Below are 21,818 nucleotides of genomic sequence, written 5' to 3'. Positions count from 1 at the left end.
AGGCCTCCACTGCAGCCTCCACGCCGGGCCTCCACTTCCTCCCGCTGGGTCAACTCCTCCAAGGCTGTGATTGTGAAGCAGATTGAGGCCCACGATGGGAGGCTGGCGTTGCAATCATCTGTGGTTGCTCCCAGCCTCCCCATAGAGCCTCGCGGTGGGGGAGGAGCTGTGCAGGGCAGCATCGGAAAGAGGAGACCCACCTGAGGCTCAGCCCCCAGTCCTCAGTCTACCCTTGGAGGAGGGAGGGTAAGGGGAGCCTACGGCCCTGGGTACCTCTTCTTGCCCTTGCCCTCAAGTAAAAGCCATTTAGGTGTGTATTCCCCCCCAAAAGCTTCAGCTGGTTCTGCCAATCACTCCCTGCCCCTCAAAAAAAGAGTAGCCACATTTACAACACATACAAGTAACAAATGTTTAGCCCAGAATACAGAGAGAATTTCAATGAATGAATAAGAAGAGCATTGACAACCAGAGTAGAAAAATGGCAAAAGATGTGAGCCGTCCTTTTGGGAAATGAAAACCACAAGGGCCACTTGCCACTTGATTTCCACCAGACTGAATATATAAAAATGATCTGATCCTTGCATAGGAAGGCCTTGTTTTACACGCTTTAGAGGCAGTAGCTTATAAAGTATGTTTTATAATCATCTCTATTTAACAGGTGAGGAAATGGAGGCACAGGTTGGTTAAGGAACCTCTGTGAGGCCACACAGCTTTTAGAAGTATTCAGTGCGGGAGCCGGGCCCCAGGCAGGGTTGGACATTTGCAGCATATCCAGACGCAGGTTGGGGAAGGAAGCATGAAAGACTGAGCACGGGTTTTTTATCAACAGGACTGGCGGTGTTGTTCATGTCTTGCAACCACATTACAGCTTCATTCTCAGGTTTTAGGGAAATTTTATGGGGGATTTGAGCTTGTACGATGTCTGAGGAAAATGTGCCATCAGAGAAGACGCTTCCTTTGGAGGTCAGAAGTAGCATTTGCTCTGCTTTTTGGTGCTTTCTCAAAAGAAGAAGAGCTCCCCCAAGACTATGCCAAGAAGTACTTGCTTATCAGTTGCTTAAAACTGGCAGCTTAACTTAATCCTGACTCCCATTCTGCAGCCCAGATTTGGAGAAATGAGGAAATGTTCTCTCTCACTGGACCGTATTCAAACAGGAATACAAATGCCGGGTCTTATTCCCATTGGGAAATATCCAAAGTTATTGTGACAGTACTGTATTTTGAGCAATGTTGGCTATTTGTTTTTTGGAGCACAAAGCAAGCAATAAATCTGTCACCCTGAAAAATCAGGTTGTGACCTAGAGGAAGGAGCAAATTGTGACTTTAGGTAAAAAAGAGTGACCTACCAGGGAGGACAATTTATCATGATAACAAAATTGCTGGTGCTCTCTTGACCGACCAGGAAGAAGGGCTGCAGTAAGCAAATTCAGGAGATGCAAGCGTCCGAATATTTTTAACTGATCAATATTTCCAGAGTTCACAAGCAGCCAAAAAACTGTCATTGTTCAGAGTAAGTACATTGCTCACCTGATTTGTAAAAGGAAAAGCTGAGAGCTTTAATTATTCTCTTAAAAAAAAAAGTCACCACTCAACAACTGGCATTCTTTGTAAAATGAAACTAAATATTCTCCTGGGGATTTAGGTGAGAATTCTTGATTTTTATGAGGAGACAGGAGATAATGTTACCTGGAAATGCTAATGGAAATTGACTCTTGGGGATTAATGTCCTTTACCCAGGCTTGCATTAGAACTGTTCATGCTGGAGAGGAAACCAAGCGAATAATATCATCTAGGGAATTATAAAATAAAGACTTAGGCAAAACTGGAGGTTACTTCAGACACGAATGCTGATTTTCCACTAGGTTGGGTACCTTCCGTGTGCCCCTTCAGATCACTCCACCCTGCACTGTGCCCGAGAGACCGTTTCAAAGGGCTCTCTGCTCAGGGGGTTTCAGTTGGGTCCAGTCAATGGGCGGCACCTGCTGGAGAGTAGAGGGAAGAGGAAGCTGGGGTATTTCTCCTCTGTCCCCCTCCCTGCGGGGTGACTTCAGACTGGCTGAGTCTCTCTTCTGAAAGTCACAGCTCCTGCAAGGTGACATTTTCTGCACAGCCCTTTCTGGCTCTAGATTCCAGTGACCTCTTCTTTCCCTTGACACTTCTGTTCCAGGCGTGATAAATGAGCCCCACCCGTAGGCCCTCAGGGCACGTACGGCCCTATCTTTGTGGTTTCCATGCACCCTGCTCACACCTTTGTATATTAAGCTTTACTAAACTAGAGTGTGCTGTTTCCTGCTTGGTCTTTGATGGATAGACACTTGGGTAGCACTTTCCAAAGACTTCAACAGCCTCATGGCTTTCCAGGAGCTCTGGATGACTAAGACACTTGAACAGGCCTTAGGCAGGGATGGCAAATGCTATCAGTCATGGGATGAAGAATGTTAAGTTTACATTATGTGGCTCAATCTTGGTCATGATGTGCTCAAGCTTTGTATACTATAAAACTGTGATTTTTTTTTCTCTTTCTAGATTTTGCTGACAAGTACAGATATGATAAATCCAGCTTTATGTCATCATCACTCCTCCATGAATTTGAAGGCTAGATAAAGCATTCAGTGCCTGAGCATTAACACCCATTATCTTCAGCCCCTGTTGCCACATGGCACAACTTATTTTCACTTCACCAGCTTACAAATTCAGCTGTCCTCCCAACAAACTTGGCAGGCTCATCCCATTTCTCAGAAGAGATTTAATAGCAGTGAGTTCATGTACTACAAAGACTTCATTACTTTTATTAGCTTTCCGTGCTCCCTGCTTACTGGTGCACTGAGAGGTCTTACTGAATAATCCATAGTTGTCAGAAATATAAATGTGCCCTAGCATCGTACAGCTTTAATTCTACTTATTTTATTTTCTTATTTAGGACATTTTGGAAGAGATTAGATAGAGTTCCTTCTGTTGAGGAATTTGCTGCCGAGTGGTGGAGGCTTATGTCCAATTTATGAGTAGAGTGGAATATCCAATTTTCACGTGCCTATGACACCTGAGAAAATGCATTCATAATGCCAAGTGCTGATTCCTCTTGCTTTTCAAGCTCAGGCAAATTTTTTGGTAGAAAATAATTTATTTACTACTTCATTTAACCAAATATTCTCTATCTTAGACAAGTCAAATACGTTTGAGTACCTTTCTTTAATTATGCATAAATTGTGCCTAGATATCTTTTAATTTTTTTATTTTAATTTTTTTCTTTTTCTTTTTTTGGAAAGATTTTATATATTTATTTGAGAGAGAGAGAGAGTGCATGCACGAGTGTGCGCACACAGTGAGGTGGGTGGAGGGCAGAGGGAGCGGAAGAAGCAGGAAGCCGTCTCAAGGCATACTCAGGATGCTGGGATCACTACCAGAACCTGCTTAAACAACCGAGACATCCAGGCACTCCTTAGTTTTTATCAAATTCTATTTTGTTTTTTATTTTTTTAAGATTGTATTTATTTATTTATCAATTAATAAATTAAATTACTTAATTTTATTAATAATAAATTATTAATTTTAGAGAGAGACCATGCATGTGCCTGTGTGGGGGAGGAGGAGTGTGGGGGGGTGGGCAGTGGGGCAAGTGGACTCCATGCTGAGCACGACCTGCCATGGGGCTTGATCTCACAACCCTGAGATCACGACCAGCACCAAAACCAAGTCTGGTACTCAACAGATGGAGCCACCCAGGTGCCCCTAAATATCTTTTTTTAAAAAACACCACGAGCAAAACTATTGGAGAGTATTTTGTAAAATATTGGGTTGCTTATTAAATCTGTATTATTTATTTATGTGCTCGCTTCGGCAGCACATATACTAAATCTATACTAATTTAACTATGATTAGTTGTAGTATAAGCATATACATACGAACAGAATAAGACAGGGGAGAAAGAACAAGTAGAAGTAGAGTTTGTCCAGTTAAGATCCATACCAATAAATCAGAATACCCAACAACAGTTGCACAAAATCTTTCAATTGTCTTAGGCTTTAGTATTATTTATATAAAGGAAAAAGGGGGTGCCTGGGTGGCTCAGTTGATTAGGTGGCTGACTCTTATTTCATTTTTTTACGGTTTTATGTATTTACTCATGAGAGACACAGGCAGAGGAAGAAACAGGCTCCATGCAGGGAGTGAATGCGGGACTGGATCCCGGGACCCTGAGGTTCCGCCAGTCCCGCCCTAGGCCGAAGGCAGCCGCTCAAGCCCTGAGCCCCCCAGGGGCCCAGGCAGCTGACTCTTGATTTTGGCTCAGGTCATGATCTCAGGGTCATAGGATTGAGTCCTGCATCAGGCTCCGAACCGCTGTGGCATTTGCTTAAGATTCTCTCTCCCTCCCATAAAATAAAGGCCAGAAACTGGACTGACCTCAGGACTAAGCAAGTATAGAGTATCTGACAACTCATGGATTATCTTTCTTATGTAATCGATATCTCTCTGGGATTTCCCTTATAAAACAAAGAAGGATTATGCGAAAGCACACATTTTTTGAATGAGAAATAAAGACGGAATCTCTCTAAGGGGCGCCTGGATGGCTCAGGGGCTGAGCCTCTGCCTTGGGCACAGGGCCTGACCCCGGGGTCATGGGATGGAGCCCCCCCCCCCCCCAGTTGGGCTCCCTGCATGGAGCCTGCTCCTCCCTCTGCCTGGGTCTCTGCCTCTGCGTGTCTCTCATGAATAAATAAATAAAATCTTAAAAAATAATAAAATAAAATCTTGTTAAGAAGAAAACATCTGGCGAACCCCAAAGGGAAGGAAGCAGGGAAAGATTGTTCATCTCCCTCGATAATGCTTCTGTATCACAGCTGAATTTCTTACAAGAATCTCCTATATTTAAAAAAAAAAAAAAAAAAGAATCGCCTACCTAGTGGTTCCCTCTTTTATATTTATTTATTTATTTATTTATTTATTTATCTATTTATCTATTTATTTATTTAGTGGTATCTATCATCTATCTATCTAATCTATCTATCTATCATCTATCTGTTTATCTATTTATTTATTTAGTGGTATCTATCATCTATCTATCTATCATCTATCTAATCATATTTATTTATTTATTTACTTACTTTACTTACTTACTTTTACTTACTTTTACTTACTTTACTTTTACTTACTTTTACTACTTTTACTTATTTACTTACTTTTACTTACTTACTTTTACTTACTTTTTTACTTTTACTTACTTTTTTACTTACTTTTACTTATTTACTTTTACTTACTTTTACTACTTTTACTTACTTTTACTACTTTTACTTACTTTTACTTATTTACTTACTTACTTTTACTTACTTTTTTACTTACTTTTACTGACTTACTTTTACTTTTTTACTTACTTACTTTTACTACTTTTATTTTTACTTACTTTTACTTACTTACTTTTTTACTTACTTTTACTTACTTTTACTACTTTTACTTACTTTTACTTACTTACTTACTTTTACTTACTTTTACTACTTTTACTTACTTTTACTTACTTTTTTACTTACTTTTACTGACTTACTTTTACTTTTTTACTTACTTTTACTACTTTTATTTTTACTTACTTTTACTTACTTACTTTTTTACTTACTTTTACTTACTTTTACTACTTTTACTTACTTTTACTTACTTACTTACTTTTACTTACTTTTACTTACTTTTACTACTTTTACTTACTTTTTTACTTACTTTTACTTACTTTTACTTACTTACTTTTACTTACTTTTACTACTTTTACTTACTTTTACTTATTTACTTACTTACTTTTACTTACTTTTTTACTTTTACTTACTTTTTTACTTACTTTTACTTACTTTTACTTAGTTTTACTACTTTTACTTATTTTTACTTACTTTTACTTACTTTTACTTACTTACTTTTACTTACTTTTTTACTTACTTTTACTTACTTACTTTTACTACTTTTACTTACTTTTACTTACTTACTTACTTTTACTTACTTTTACTACTTTTACTTACTTTTACTTATTTACTTACTTTTACTTACTTTTTTACTTACTTTTACTGACTTTTACTTTTTTACTTACTTACTTTTACTTACTTACTTTTACTACTTTTACTTATTTTTACTTACTTTTACTACTTTTACTTACTTTTTTACTTACTTTTACTGACTTACTTTTACTACTTTTACTTATTTTTGCTTACTTTTACTTACTTACTTTTACTTACTTTTTTACTTACTTTTACTACTTTTACTTACTTTTACTTACTTACTTACTTTTACTTACTTTTACTACTTTTACTTACTTTTACTTATTTACTTACTTACTTTTACTTACTTACTTTTTTACTTACTTTTACTGACTTACTTTTACTTTTTTACTTACTTACTTACTTTTACTTACTTACTTTTACTACTTTTACTTATTTTTACTTACTTTTACTTACTTTTACTACTTTTACTTACTTTTACTTACTTACTTTTACTTACTTTTTTACTTACTTTTACTGACTTACTTTTACTTTTTTACTTACTTACTTTTACTACTTTTACTTATTTTTACTTACTTACTTTTACTTACTTTTACTTACTTACTTTTACTTACTTACTTTTACTTACTTTTTTACTTACTTTTACTTACTTACTTTTTTACTTACTTTTACTTACTTACTTTTACTTACTTTTACTACTTTTACTTACTTTTACTTATTTACTTACTTTTACTTACTTTTACTTACTTACTTTTACTTAGTTTTACTACTTTTACTTATTTTTACTTACTTTTACTTACTTTTTTACTTACTTTTACTTACTTTTACTTACTTACTTTTACTTACTTACTTTTTTACTTACTTTTACTGACTTACTTTTACTTTTTTACTTACTTTTACTTACTTACTTTTACTACTTTTACTTATTTTTACTTACTTTTACTACTTTTACTTACTTTTACTTACTTTTACTTACTTACTTTTACTTACTTACTTTCTTTCTTACTTACTTTACTTACTTTCTTACTTACTTACTTAGTGGTTCCCTCGTATCCGCAGTTTCGCCGCGGGCGGCTCCTCTCTCCCGGCGGCGCCCCGCGGCCTGGAAGCCCCGCCGCCCCTTCTGACGAATCATCCGCCGGCCAATAGCAGCCTAGCTCCGGCGCGCGGCGGGCGTCCTTCCGGTCACGTCATCCTTCACGGAGGCACTCCGTCGTCTGGCCTCGTCACGAGGGGGCTGACTTTGACGTCATAGTTGGAGAGAAAGGCCGAGGTCAGGCCCGCAGAGCCCTTCCCGCCGCGCCTTGGTAAGGGGGCCCTAGTTGCTGATTGGTCATCGCCGTTAACCTCTCCGTGCGCCCCGTTATGCGTTAGACCTTGTAGGGAGGCCGGCGCAGAATATACAGGGCTTCCGGGCGTCCGTGGGGCGTGTGGGCACGTGTCCCTCGTGGGTTTGGGGCAGCAGCGCCCTCGAGGTTTTCTCTGTTTTTTTATTTTTTAAAAATTTTATTTATTTATTCATGAGAGACACACAGAGAGTGGCCGAGACCCAGGCAGAGGGAGGGGCAGGCTCCACCGGAGAGCGCAGTGGGGGGGGGGGCTCCATCCCATGACCTCGAGGTCACGTCCTGGGCCGAAGGCAGGCGCTCAACCACCGAGACACCCGGAGGCCCCGCCCCCATTCCTTTTTATTTAAGTTCCATTTGCCAACATACAGTGTAACATACAGTGCTCATCCCATGAAGTAGTAATTTTCTTTATTTTTAGGATAAACATCAAATGTCTTTCTCAGGCTTACAAGGCCTTGCAGCTTCTGACCCCTGTGTTCCTTTTTAGCTCATTTTGAGCCAGTCTCTCACGTGTTTGCTGTGTTCCTGTTGCTTGGGCCTCATTTCAGTCTCTGGAATACAGCAAATTCCATCCCCCACAGGATCTTTGCACATGAAGTTTCCTCTTACTGGAATGCTCTCTTGTAGTTATTTACTTGCCTACATACTGGCTCCTTCAGGAAACTTCTAAGTGCTGTGAGACTAGGGGTTGTGCTCCCTCCCACTTTCTTTTTTCTGCTTTTTATTGAATCTACAGATACATAGTTCTGGCATACAGAAGAAGCTCAATAAATATTTGCTACGAAAGCATATACACAGCTAATAGCTATTACCAAATTAAATTTTATGTTTACATTTTATTATTTTATTTTATTTATTTTAAAGATTTTATTTATTTATTCATGAGAGACACACAGAGAGAGAGAGAGGTAGAGGGAGAAGCAGGCTCCATGCAGGAAGCCAGTCATGGGACTCGATCCCTGGACTCCAGGATCACGCCTGGGCCAAAGGCAGGCACCAGACCGCTGAGGCATCCAGGGATCCCCTATGTTTACCTTTTAACTGTGTATCAAAATATAAAAATTTTGTGCCAGAGCTTTTGAAACATGCACTGATGTTTTTGAATTTTATGTAGATCTACCCATCGTTGTATTATGGCTTCTGTTATTGGTAATCATGCTCAAAAAGGCTTTTCTCAATGGAAGATGATATGAATTATTATCTATTCTTTAATAATATAACTGTTTTTATTTTTTATTTTTTTATAGCTCTTTCTTTAAAAGAATATGTAAAACTCCATACGGTTAAGTTTTTAACCGTATGGAGTGTATCTGAGGGCAAGATGTCAGGTAGTGAGGTTTTTGTTTTCCATATAGTGGCCACTTGTCCCAACAGACTACAATGAGTGCTCTATTTCTTTCTTAAAATGCTTTTATTTTGTATTTTATATGTAGTTCAGACTTCAAAAAAAAGATTTATTTCTTTGAGACAGGGTGAGAGAGCACAAGCAGGGGGAGGGGCAGAGAGAGAGGGAGAAGCACACTCCCCACTGAGCAAGGAGCCCCACATTGGGCTAGAAACCAAGACCCCAGGATCATAACCTGAGCCGAAGGCAGATGCTCAACTGACTGAGCCAGGCTGGTGCCCTATTTCAGACTTTTTTGATACTTAATTTTGGTCTATTCGTCTGTCATTTTGGTGACACATTATTTTAAGAATGATGACTTTTAGAGCATTTTAATATATGGTTGTGTTATCTATTGTTAACAATTATGCTATCCAACAACCAGCCACAGTGCAATAGCTTGTAACATCCAGTTGCAGAAGATAGTTAAGCCTTAATGCCCTAAGGCATCTATTAACGAATTAACTATATACTGTTTGGGAGAATGGGGAAAATATTCACTCAAGTATTTTTTCCTCCAGGGCTTAATTTTCTCACTGACACTCCATTGAGAAAAATACAGCTTAAAAACAATAAACATTTATTTAGCTCATGCATCTGGAGCTTGGAATTTTGGCTGGGCTAAGCTGGGCAGTTGTTCTGGCTTTCGTTGGGCTTATTCTTAAGTCTGGTGGCTGCTGGCTGTGGACTAAGATGTATGCAATCAGGCCACATATCTCTGGATCACCAGCAGGATCGCCCAGACATATTCCATGGTGAGGGGCAGAGAGCAGACACGAAGCAAATGCAAAAGCACATTTTCACATCTCTGCCTGAGTCAAGTTTGCTAACATCTCATTGGCCAAAACGAGTCACACAACTGGTCTCACACCCAAGGTGCAGGGAAATACACTCCACTTTTCCTAGAAGGAACTGCAGAGTCACATTGCAAAAAAGGTGGATACAGAGGATAAAGAAATGGAGTCCATTAATTTAGTTCGTGTACCACCATGAAAGTCTTCCATCATTCTTTAATACTTTTGACTAGCTTTTCCTGCAGACTTCTTGTATCTTAGAACCATTTTGTGAAGATAAGAAACACCCTTTGGGATTTTCAGGGAGAGAAGGTATATAAGTTGGAAACTGACCTAGATATTTTTATGTATTCATGTCATTTAATCTTTCCAGCAAGTTAATCTACCACAGTGCATATTTTACAGGTAATGACACCGAGGTTCAGATAGATTCAATAACTATCAGACAGCTAGTTAAGTCGAGAACCTGGACTCAGACTCAAGTTTCCTGCCTCAGAGTATACCTCTTCCACTGCGGCATGGCTTCCTTTGGTAATTTCTGTGAGGAGCATGCGTGAGAATATTCATCAATAGATTTGGAAAACTGTAAAATGAGCTGAGACCTAATGATTCTGAATTTCCCCAAATAACCTGTGTTTCTGTAAATACAACTCTAGAAGTTTTTGGTTTGTAGGAGAATCTATTGTATCTCCTTCCTGTTACATCCATTCGTTTAGGTAACATCATTGACATAGTTGACTGAAGGAGATGAAATAATCACAAGAAGTGTACCTGGCATTTATTATGGAGATACTAACTTTTTAGCTCGATTGTGATATGATCCATTCAATTTTCTGGCAATTTAGAAAAATATTTTTTCTTTTTAAGTCTTTATTTATTTATTTATTTATTTATTTATTTATTTATTTATTTATTATTTTTTAACTTAGGTAATCTCTACACCGAACATGAGGCTCAAACTCATGACCCTAAGATTGAGTCCCATGCTCTTTTCATGGAGCCAGTCAGGCACCTCCTCAAAAATCACTATTTTCAAGAGTATTAGCTATGTCTTTATGTTCCCAAAACTTTCCTTTGGGAGGCTTTGATTTGGGTTTAGAAATGATGTACAGAGCTTAGGGCCAGTGGCACGAACTGGTGGTAATGTTGCCAGGGATATTGTCATTTTATCCTTTTGGCAAACTATGCTCAACAGGTGAATTCTCGATAGGATGCCAAACAGTCATTTGAAAACTGAAACATTAAAAAAATAAATAAATTTAAATAAAGAAAGCAAACATTCATTTGGATTTTGGTTAAAGTCAAAGTGTTTGTTACTAGAAATTCTGGAAGTGAGCAGCGGTAAAAACATCAGCAACAAAACTTCTTGGAGTTAAACTTGTTTCATTGTGGATATTTTTAATAAAAGCCAAACCATTTCCTGTATGAAAATCTTGTCACGAAGCCAAGTGTCTTAATATTCTGGGTGGGCCCATCAATCTAAACCATATGTTGCCCAGTGTGGAAATGGTTGGAGGTGGGAAGAAGAGGTTGAAATCTGGGAGCCCTGGTCTTGAGAGTGCCTGGTGATCAAGCACCACGGGTTTGCGTCGGGTAACTTATACTCATGTGTGAATCATGAATATATTTATTTCCTAAGACTTCATTAATCTCCTTGACCATTACGGGCTTTGGCATGCCGCAGCCCCGAGGACCGTGTAGTGTTTGCCTTGAAGGACCTAGGAAACATCCCCGAGAACCTGCTGTTGATGAAAAATGCCATTCAATCACTTTATCTTCAGGATGGCAGGACTTTCTGAATTACCACATGGAAACCTAATAATGTCCATCAAAAGCACGTGCAAAGATAAACTACATGAGAATAGTGTCGAACTCCTAGAGAGAAGGGATCACAGAAGTTGTTAACTCACAGCATGAATTTAAGAGTCTTTGCAAGGATTAGAGGGAAGGTGTGTTAAAGGGTCCACAGCAGGCACTTTACACATATTAGTCATGATTGTTAATGACTGCGGAGTTGTCTCAGTTATATTATTCTAAATGGAAGAAGGAGGATGGACTAGATCAGTGGTGTCCAAAGCTGACTAAGCATTGGAATTTCCTGAGGTGCTTCCTAAGATCCTAGATTTCTAGTTTCCAGCGCTGGACGTTCTTATTCAATAGATCTTTTCTTCTCTTTTTCTTTTTTTAATTTAAATTTTATTCAAATTGAATTCTTAATACATAATGTATTGGTTTCAGAGGTAGAGATCAGTGATTCATCAGTCTTAATATAATATCCAGTGCCCATTACATCGCATGCTTTCCTTAATGTTCATCACCCAGTAACCCCATCCCTTCACCCCTGTCCCTCCAGTAACCCTCAGTTTGTTTCCTATGATTAAGAGTCTCTTATGGTTTGTCTCCCTCAATAGATCTTTTATATAAGGCTCTGCAACTGATTCTGATGGCCAGTTAAATTTAGAGACCACAGAGTAGGAGGTTTTATTTTATTTTTTTAAGATTTTATTTATTTATTTATGTGAGACACAGAAAGAGAGGCAGAGACACAGGCAGAGGAAGAAGCAGGCTCCCTGCGGGAAGCCCGATGCAGGACTCAGTCCCAGATCCTGGATCACGCCCTGAGCTCAAGGCAGATGCTCAGCCTCTGAGCCATCCAGGCGTCCCAAATAGGAGGTCTCTAAATTCCTTTTCTGCTGCACATTCCAGAACATAAATTTGGAGTATTGAGAAGTTTCTGGTTTTGATACTTATTGCTCAAGCTCATGCAAATTTGCACTAACCAAGGTCAACCAATCTTATCAAGGTGCCTGTGATATTGCTAGAGCTGGTTATTCTCAGTGCAAATTGGCTTTAATGGGCCTCACTTACTCTCTTTTAGCCATTTCAGTGCTTCAGGGAATCCAAGACCTGTAGTTCCTGTGGATGTATCTCAACCCTTAGCCTACTGCCCAAATTCTCATGTCTTCATAAACAAGTTTATCCTATGGTATGAACAGAAATAAACAAATGCCAAACAAGGTACCTGCTGTCACATTTTTTCTGTTGCCACATACAATTTATGCCCAAATGTGGGAGACACTCCCAGATGTGTAACCCCTGTAGCTCCATGCATTTTTCTCCTAGACAAGAAAGCATATCATGGGACGCCTGGGTGGCTCAGTGGTTGAGCGTCTGCCTTCGGCTCAGGCCGTGATCCTGGGGTCCTGGGATCAAGACCCACATTGGGCTCCCTGCGAGGAGCCTGCTTCTCCCTCTGCCTGTGTCTCTGCTGCCTCTTTCTATCTCTCATGAATAAATAAATAAAAATCTAAAAAAAAAAAGAAAGCATGTAACAGAATAATTCATCAATGCATACATATATACATACAATCGTTATATATGAATGTATACGTCTGCATCTTAATATATCCATTTGAAAAAAATCAGACAATTATTTGTAAATGATGACACACATCTATCTAAAAGACCTATGCGTTTATGTCCAGATATATGGTTAAGAGTTGCCAAGATAAAGATTTCTAATATCTAAGAAAGGCACACATTTCAGTTCAGTTACCATCCTCAGCTGTAAGTAGAATTGTAGAGGTCCTCTCTGCTCTCAGACTGGGTGTTGCCTGCCTTCTGCTCTACTTTGGGTTGGTATTCTGGGCAGCCTCTTTCTAGCACATTTGTTATCTTACCAGAGTAAGAGAGTTTGTGGTTTGTGGAGGACTTGTGGTTGTTGAGGAAGTTGGGATATTTAGTACGTGATAAATTAGGAATCATACACTTGCCAGGAACTTGAACTGAATTGAACCAGGAACCCAAACCTGGGGCTAGCTAACCAACTTCAGTTTCTGAAGCAATAAATTAATCGGTTAACCACAAACCAATGGAGAAATGTTTTAGTTTTAACCTAGTCAACCTATTCAAACCAGAACCAGTCATGAGTATTTTTTCTAAAGCCACAGAACCATAACACTAGAATGTTTTCAAATAAAATCTAAATTAAATTTGATTTTAGCTCCTAACTTCAACTCTCATGGTTGTAGTGCTTTTTGTAACATTTTACATGTTTAGCATTGATGGTAATTTGATGTATGATAGTATCTTATGTTTGAAAATCATAGAAACGATGCCAGTTTAGGAATGTTACTTTATATGATTATTATAGTATAAAGTGGAAAATCCTGTGATAGACTAGATTCACCGAAGGTTTGTTGAAGGTGAGGGATGCCTGGGTGGCTCAGAGGTTGAGCATCTGCCTTCGACTCAGGGCGTGATCCCAGGATCCGGGATCAAGTCCCACATTGGCTCCCCGCAGGGAGCCTGCTTCTCCCTCTGCCTGTGTCTCTGCCTCTCTCTCTCTCTCTGTCTCTCATGAATAAATAAATAAATAAATCTTAAAAAAAAAAGGGTTTATTGAAGGCGAAGTGATGAGACAGAGGAAGAGGTGGATAGTGTCTAGAGAACCAATTCAGATGTTTGTTGCATTGGTCCATCAAGTTTCTTCTATGGTAGTCATTAAAGAAGGAAATAATAGATCCAACTTCTTGTTCATATACCACTTGCTATCTTGTACTACTGAGGAGTAAATGTTAAGGTAACTTAAATTTATTGATGAATGTAATTTTTTGAAGCTTAGTTGAAAGCTTCATTCTTCTCTTACAGGCAGAGACCTTAAGGCTCTAAGAGGGCATATCATACAGCTCTAAACGGAAGAACTAAGTTTTAAGCCCAGCTCCTTTTGATTCATAGTCCAAGTATCGACTGCCATGCTATATGCCCTCTGTCTTGAGCCTTTGTCCTGTTGTTGCCTGTTTATTCCCATATTTTCTTCCATTTTGATGGAATTAGCTAAAGACCCAGCTGGTTGCTTTGATGCTTTGGCAGTACCATACTGAATTAAGTTTCCATTTGCTCTTCAGGGAACAAGAGCCCTTCGTTTATAACTGAGAGAGAGAGAGAACCAGGGAACGGCCTGGTTCTCTATCCTTTCCTTCTCAGGGGGTTGCAGCACATTAAGGGAGTTTGAGTATCACAAAGCCTTGTACAACTTTTTGCTCTGAGTGCTGTCTCCGGCTGCTCTTCTAACCTCAAGTAAACTGATGCAGCAGAAAGCCAACCAGTGAACAAAAACCTCAAAACTGACCCGGCTCCATTTTGACATCTGCTCTGAAATGAACCTCTTAAGTCCCTTGTTTCCATTAGAAGATTGTTTTAAAACATATTCCCAAGGAGATGAATTTGATTCTTTATTTCTTCAGGTTTCTTTGGCCTTCTATTACTTTAACTGCAGCCTTACATTTTCTGAAGTAGGTCTGCAGTGAAGCCAGGCAGAGCACATTAACAGACCTAGCATGCCACGGCTAAGTAATCCAGTAAAAGTATTCTTGTTGTGCAGTGCATGCATTCATAGGACCATTTTAGTTATTGCTATAATTAGTTCTGATTCAAGTATTCCACAGAGAATGAGGTTTCTAGATTGAAAGTGGTCAGATGCAGGTTAGCAGTGGGGATGCAGGATGCAGATGGCAGACAGAGCCTGAAGGAGAGATGAAAAATGTTTCTATATGCCTCAATTTGTAGCATTTCTGATTTTTATATGGACATTAAACTTGGTCAAGCTGAAGTGCCATTTGCTTTAAGAGAGGATAATGTACACTTATCCCTATGAATTCTAAAAAATAGACCGAAGCTGGAAGTGGCAGCCTATGGGACAACTTAGAGTGACATGTACATTACAGAATGCCTATAATATAAGGCTTACAAAGAGAAAAAGAACAGACACATTTTACCTGTATAGTTGTAGGTAAAATTATTTTCACCCTTGACTGATGGTATAAGAACATAGATCTTATATCTGGAAGAGACCCAAGAGATCATGTAGTCTTTTCTAAATTGCAAGTATGACAATTTTTATTGATGAGTCAGCAGAATATTTACTATGGGCCAGGGACTATGCTAGGAATTAGGAGCGGTAACATAAATAATACACAATGCCCCCTTCCCTCAAGGAATTGATGGTATAGTGGAGGAGATAGAAGTCTAAATAGTTTTTCAAAACAATGTGTTGAGTGGCATCTGGCATCATGTACCCTGGGAGTTCAGAGGGACTCCTGACGGCTGGGGCAGGGTTCTGAAAGGTTAGGGAACATGTAAGAGAGAACATGCTTTTTGAACTGACATGGATGACAAGGATGCCAGAAAATCTCTAGGCCAAAGAAGCTTCATTCTCATGTGTGAAGATTTGGTTGTGTCAAAGAGCATGTTGCACTTAGGGAAGTAAAATGTTCAATAAACCTAGAGCTTCTGAGAGAGCTAACAGGAGTTGTCACTGGAAAAAAAAAAAAAGCGAGGCCATGAAAGGATGTGACATTAAATTAGGGAATGTGGGCTTCCTTATATATGCAGTGGGATAATTGTTTTGGATTTTACTTTATTTATTTACTTTTTTTTGTTATATTTTGGGTTTTAAAGAGAAGAGTGACATTTGGGTTTGTTGTTTGTGGTAGAAATCCAAAAGATAGACTGTTAACTGTAGAGAATAGTTTTGGGGAGACTCTCAAGGGAGGTACACATGAAGGCCGTGAGAATGGAGAGGAGGGAACTCATCTGGGGGAATATTAAGGAATATAACTGTAGTATTGATGGGATAAGGAAGGAGAAAAGTAGAGGAAAACTGTCAGATCTATGACATGGGAAAGTGATGGGATGGTGATGTCACAGTTGGGGAAAAAAGATACAGTTTTGAGGAAGTTTAAATATGAAAATATGGTAGAGTTTAAGATTTTATGGGATATTAAAGTGGGAATATCTACCTATGAAATAGATTATATTCCTGGAACTGAAATGAGATGTCAATCCTAGAGAAATGGGTTTGGGAGTTAATCAACCTGTAAATAACAGTTGAAGCCATGGGAATACATGCTATTCACTGACAGTTTATAGAATAATAGGAAAGAAGGACAGTTCTGGTCCTGGAAAATATGGCAGACCAGAAAACTTGAGAACACACCCCTACAAACACATACAGATCAAAGATACAATGCAGCATTTTCCTAGAGCAGAGCTGCACTCACTCAGAAAGTCATGGGTATTTCCAGGAGTCAGAAACAGAGAAGGAGCAGAAAGCTTCCTTCACTCCTTCTAGATTATGACTCTCTCAAAATTATAATGGTAAATGAGTAAGCTGAGGTGGTGCCTGCCTGCTGGAATGAAGTGGAGGTTTTGCAGCTTTCAGTAACCTAGATGATTGGGTTGTAACACACATGTGGTCAAGAGATGAAGCTTTTGTTCCCAGTGAAGTAGAGTATTAAAATTCAAACCCATTTGGGATCCCTGAATGGATATAAGTACTTCAACTGGTGGATTAGGGAAAAAAAATGCCCACTGGCACAGAAAGAAGACGAGTAAACTGTTCTACTTTGGTTTTGAGATTTAAAAAAAAAAAAATCTCGTGGGAATTTTCCCATAAAACTTTGTATCAAAAAAATTTTGGGGGGGGGGTTCAAAAACATTTTTAATCACATTGAGGTATATTCACAGACTGTAAATTTGACAAATGTATGTAGTTATGTAATCATCAAAATAATCAAGATATTGAACATTTAATGTACCTTAAAACATCATAGGAATTCCCAAAAAAGAACCATCAAAAGTCTTTGGGCACAAAAAACTCAGGATTATACTCTATAGAACTTTGAATAATGAAATAATCTGGTAGAAATCATAAGAATTTTTGGAAAGAATGAATTCATAAAATTATTGAAAATATAGAAAAAATAAGACACTGAGAAAAGACTAGATTAGAAAAATAAGTAATTTCTAGGAATGAAAAGTACAGTCAGTGGAATAGAAAACTCAGTAGATAGGTTAAGTAACATATTAGCCACAGCTACAGAGAAAATTAGTGAAGTGGAAGATATTTTTGAGAAAATAACCTAGAAAACAGTTTAGAGAAATTATATATGTCATATATATGTAACAAAGTATATACATGTATAATATATAATAGTGCTACACAATTATATAAGTATATAATTATAAAACATAAAAATTTAATGTACATTTATTATATATGTAATTTCCCTAACTAAAGAAATTATATATAATTTATATATGTACACACATATATGTATATATACACATGCAACTATGACTGATAATAGGAAATATAAAAATAAGTTAATACTAAAATTCTGAATAAACACAACTGCTAAAATAGGAGGGATATTAAAATTAAAGTGTTTTTAGGTTCTTATATTGTTCAGGAGGAGAACAGAATGGTTGATTAATTTTACATTTTATCAAGCCAGATATGAATATTAAATAATACTATGAATATTAGAAAGTAAATGTAACCTAATTTCTGCTTGTGGTAATGATAGACATTCTTGTAGGAAAAAATCTTATGCTGAGCTCATCAGAAAAACATGACTAAATATTTATTTATTTATTATTATTTTAAAATTTTATTTATTTATTTTTAATATTTTATTTATTTATTCATGAGAGACAGAGAGAGGCAGAAACATAGGCAGAGGGCAGAGAAACAGGCTGCATGTGGGACTCGATCCTTGGACTCAGGAATCGCACCCTGAGCCACTGATATTTTTACTGTCTTCACAGTTTTACCTTACTCAGAATGTCATATACTTGGAATCAAACAGTATGTAGTCTTTTCAGATTGGCTTCTGTCGCTTAGTAATATTTATTTAAAGTTCCTCTATGTCTTTTCAGGACTTTATAGTTTTCTTTTTTCTTTTCTTTTTCTTTTTCTTTAGCACTGATACCGTAAAAATTTAAAACCTGCAAAATTATTATATGTGTATATAAATTGTTTTTTTTGTGTGTATATAAATTGTTAAAAATCTTCACACATTATAGAAATACGCACAAGAATGATGAATACCAAAATCAGGATTCTGGTTTTACCTCTAAAAGTGAGGTATGAGAATGGTATTGATGAGGAATGCCGGGGTGGGGGGAGCGTTATTGTATTTGTAATTTCTTTCTCTAAAAAAAGATCTGACAAATCTGAGCAATCCTTTTTTTTATTTGTCATCTTACACTTTGTACTTTCTGTGCTCTTAAAATAGGTCATAATAAACATTATTTTAAAATTATAAAAGAGCTGGTGAGAAAACTGGCTTGAAAACCAACATCGAAAGGTTGGGCAGAAAAGGCAAATAGAGATTCTTAGAAAGAGGTCAGGAAATAGAGAAACCAGGAAATCCCAACCACAAGCACTGTAGGGTAAGGAGATAGCATCCCAGTTAGATGCTGCTGAATGTCTCAGTAACGTGAGGGCTAGATATAGGAGGGGGAAGGCACGTGATTAAAGTGGATCATGAGAAATTTGGGGACTGGTAAGGCTGGAGAACAGGAGGTTAGCTTGTTGGAGGTGCAGGTTAGAGGGCTATTAATGGTCTAGAAAGTGTGAGGAAGGGAGATTACTGTGGGGTAAACAGGAGGACTGAAATTTCCATGGGGTCGAAGAACATGTGGGAATGGGGTAAGCAATCAGGTGAGGTGGAGGGAGAAGGTGTAATGCGATTTGGAAGATTTCATACGGGAGCAGTTTCCAGGGTCCACAGACTCCTGGTTTGGTACTGGCGTTTGTTGTTCTGAAGGGAGAGGCCAACGCATTTGGGAAATCAAGGAGCTGCGGTTTTTCCATGAGTCTAGGGACGGTGGAGGGTAGTGGTGTTCAGGCTGCCAGAGTTGTCCTCTCAGCTCTGCTACTTACTACCTGTGGGATCTTGGCCAAGAGCCAGTAGGAATATCTAAGCTTCCATTTTCTCATATCTAAAATGGGCTTGGGGTGCTTGGGTGGCTCAGTCAGTTAAGCATCTACCTTTGGCTGGGGTCATGATCCTGGGGTCTGGGATGGACCCCATGTTGGCTTCTCTGCTCAGTGAGGAGCCTGCTTCTCCCCCTCCCTGCTACTCTCTCTGCTTGTGCTCTCTTTCTCTCCATCTCTGTCAAGTAAATAAATAAAATCTTTAAAATGAGCTTAATTGTAGCATGTGCCTCATGGGATAAGTGGGAAGATTAAACAAGATAATTCATGAAGGTAGTTACACAGCACATGGAAGGTGCTTAAACATACAGATAGTGTTTTAGGTGGTGGAAATAAGCACTCCCACATAATTGTTGAAGTTGCCCATGATAGTGTAAGACGTGAAAGGAAACATGTGAATTGGGCGCTACAGTCATCAATGACTTTCGGGTAACAGTCTGGAAATAGGTGATTGAAGTTGACAAGGAGGTGGAGAAGCTGGTAATAAATAAACATACCATGAACGTCAGGGGAAGAGGGTTTTGCAGATAAAAAGGCACTAAGAACAGTCTGAAAATAGCTATAAGCAGCGGAGAGAATACAGACTTCTCATTGTCTCCTAATGTAGAAATATACATTCTGGTGAGAGAGAGAAAGAGAGGGAGAGAGTAAAGTGAGAGAGATTGGGACGTGGGTGCAAATACGAGAACAAAGTTGTAAACACAGGACTGTGTGAGGGTGAGTCCAAAACAGGATGGGTGAGCCCAAGGGCTTGCATTGGAGTGTTGTCTGAAGAAATATGGATAACCAGGATAACATTAAGGAACTGCTCGAGATGTCATTACAGTTATTTTAGTGCCTATCTCTATTCTAGTGACTTTTAAAATCTTGAATTTATTGACATTACAGTTTCAGGAATGGTGCTCAGGATGCAAAAAGGTCTAGAGGCAGATACAGGTCTATATATAAAATGGCATGTGAGGAGGTGGGGAGGGGTTGATTTATTAATTGAAGTTTGGGAAGGCTTCATGGAGGAGGTGGCATTTTATTATTTATTTATTTATTTATTTATTTATTTATTTATTTATTTAAAAAGATTTTATTTATTCATGAGAGACACAGAGAGGGGCAGAGAAACAGGCTGAGGGAGAAGCAGGCTCCCCGTGGGGAGCCCGATGCAGGACTCAGTTCCAGGACCCCGGCGTCACACCCCGGGCCAAAAGCAGCCGCTCAAACGCTGAGCCACCCAGGCTTCTGGAGGAGGTAGCCTTTTAAACTGGGTTTTGACTGGTGATGAGAAGATATGCATGAGAAAATGTATCATGAACGGGAAGGTTGGCTAAAGAATCTAAACAAAAGAGAATAGTAAGATTCAGAACATGTAAAAATAGCACATAATCAGTGACAAATTTTTTAAAACTAGTGTTAAGATGATTGCTCTGATAAAAAACTGATACGTAGCAAGATAAACACAAGCTGGGAATGCTCAGTAGATCCTTTTTTTTTTTTTTTTTTGCCTTTACTGAATGTCAACTAAACAAAGCTGCTTTCAAAATCATATACCAGGAACTTCCTTCTCAAGTATCATGCAGGTATCTTGTCTGTCTCCCAGGTTACCTTGGCTACTCAAGATACTACTACTTAACAATTACTTTTATTTCAGATTGTGAATATGTTTAAGATGAGTAATTAAAAATTCTAGACCACTAATGCATTGGCTCTGGAAAAAAAATTTTTCCCCCTATTTTTAGAACCAAACCTGCTTTCAGTGTACAATCTGGATTGGCACTTAGATGAGTTTGGGATAAGCAGATAATCAATCACAGCCAGATAATAGACATCAGTGATATTGCTTTGCAAGGTATATGCTCTGATTTATGTGAGTGGATTGTTGTTTATGATACCTTTAAAATATTTGTGATGGAATAAGGCTTTTATAACCAAGCAGCAAAGACAAAGCCATTATTTTATTTATTTATTTATTTATTTAAACAATCCATTTATTCCTTATACTGATTAAATTTGAATGTTTGGTGTGGTCGTCAGTAACCATAGTGTATGTAATTCATATAAATGAGTGGCTCTCAGGGTGAGCATATTAACCAGTTGGCAACACAGACTTAGGTTGTTGGTTTCAAAACTCATTTTTGAAATGGGTCTGTCATTGAAACCTTTGTGTATCCAGTCTAACGTGGGAGGATTAAAGGCATTATTTTTACTGACAATTTCCTTAACCTATTTTCAAGAGTGAGTCATTTTTAAGTATCTGCAAATATGTCTCCTCCGTTAGCTGCTTTCATGGATATGCCGTGTCAGTGTGCAAATAAATACTTGTATTTAGAAAGTTAACCTATCGTGGTTCCTGCAGCAGCTTATTGCTGCCCTCCAATTTTATTTCCCCCTTTTATCTCTTGTCCACCGTGGTCCCTAACTTCATGTCACGTGTGTTCCTGCTACTATATACAGCAAATATTCCTTGTCTGAGCATGCCCTCTTTTCTTGGTACCAAACATGTATGCATTGTCTTCTCGTGGGCACTGCTTTGTCATCCCCATCCTG

The 21,818-nt window shown here is 38.3% G+C and overlaps 1 long non-coding RNA gene across 7 annotated transcripts in view; it reads left to right on the top strand.

Moving 5' to 3' along the window:
• Positions 1 to 7,045: 7,045 nt before the first annotated feature.
• The window catches only part of LOC140635963 (uncharacterized), a 176,078-nt gene continuing 161,305 nt past the window's right edge, over positions 7,046 to 21,818 (top strand). For 2 of the 7 annotated variants that reach the window (XR_012033336.1, XR_012033332.1), the window contains exon 1: positions 7,124 to 7,276. This is a non-coding gene — a long non-coding RNA (uncharacterized lncRNA). Of the gene's footprint in view, positions 7,277 to 21,818 lie in introns of all 7 variants that reach the window. The other 5 variants (XR_012033331.1, XR_012033333.1, XR_012033334.1 and 2 more) reach the window with 5 other exon arrangements.

The sequence above is a fragment of the Canis lupus genome, chromosome 6 (genome assembly GCF_048164855.1).
Source record: "Canis lupus baileyi chromosome 6, mCanLup2.hap1, whole genome shotgun sequence".
NCBI lineage: Eukaryota > Metazoa > Chordata > Mammalia > Carnivora > Canidae > Canis > Canis lupus.
This window is presented reverse-complemented; position numbering and strand designations above follow the sequence as displayed.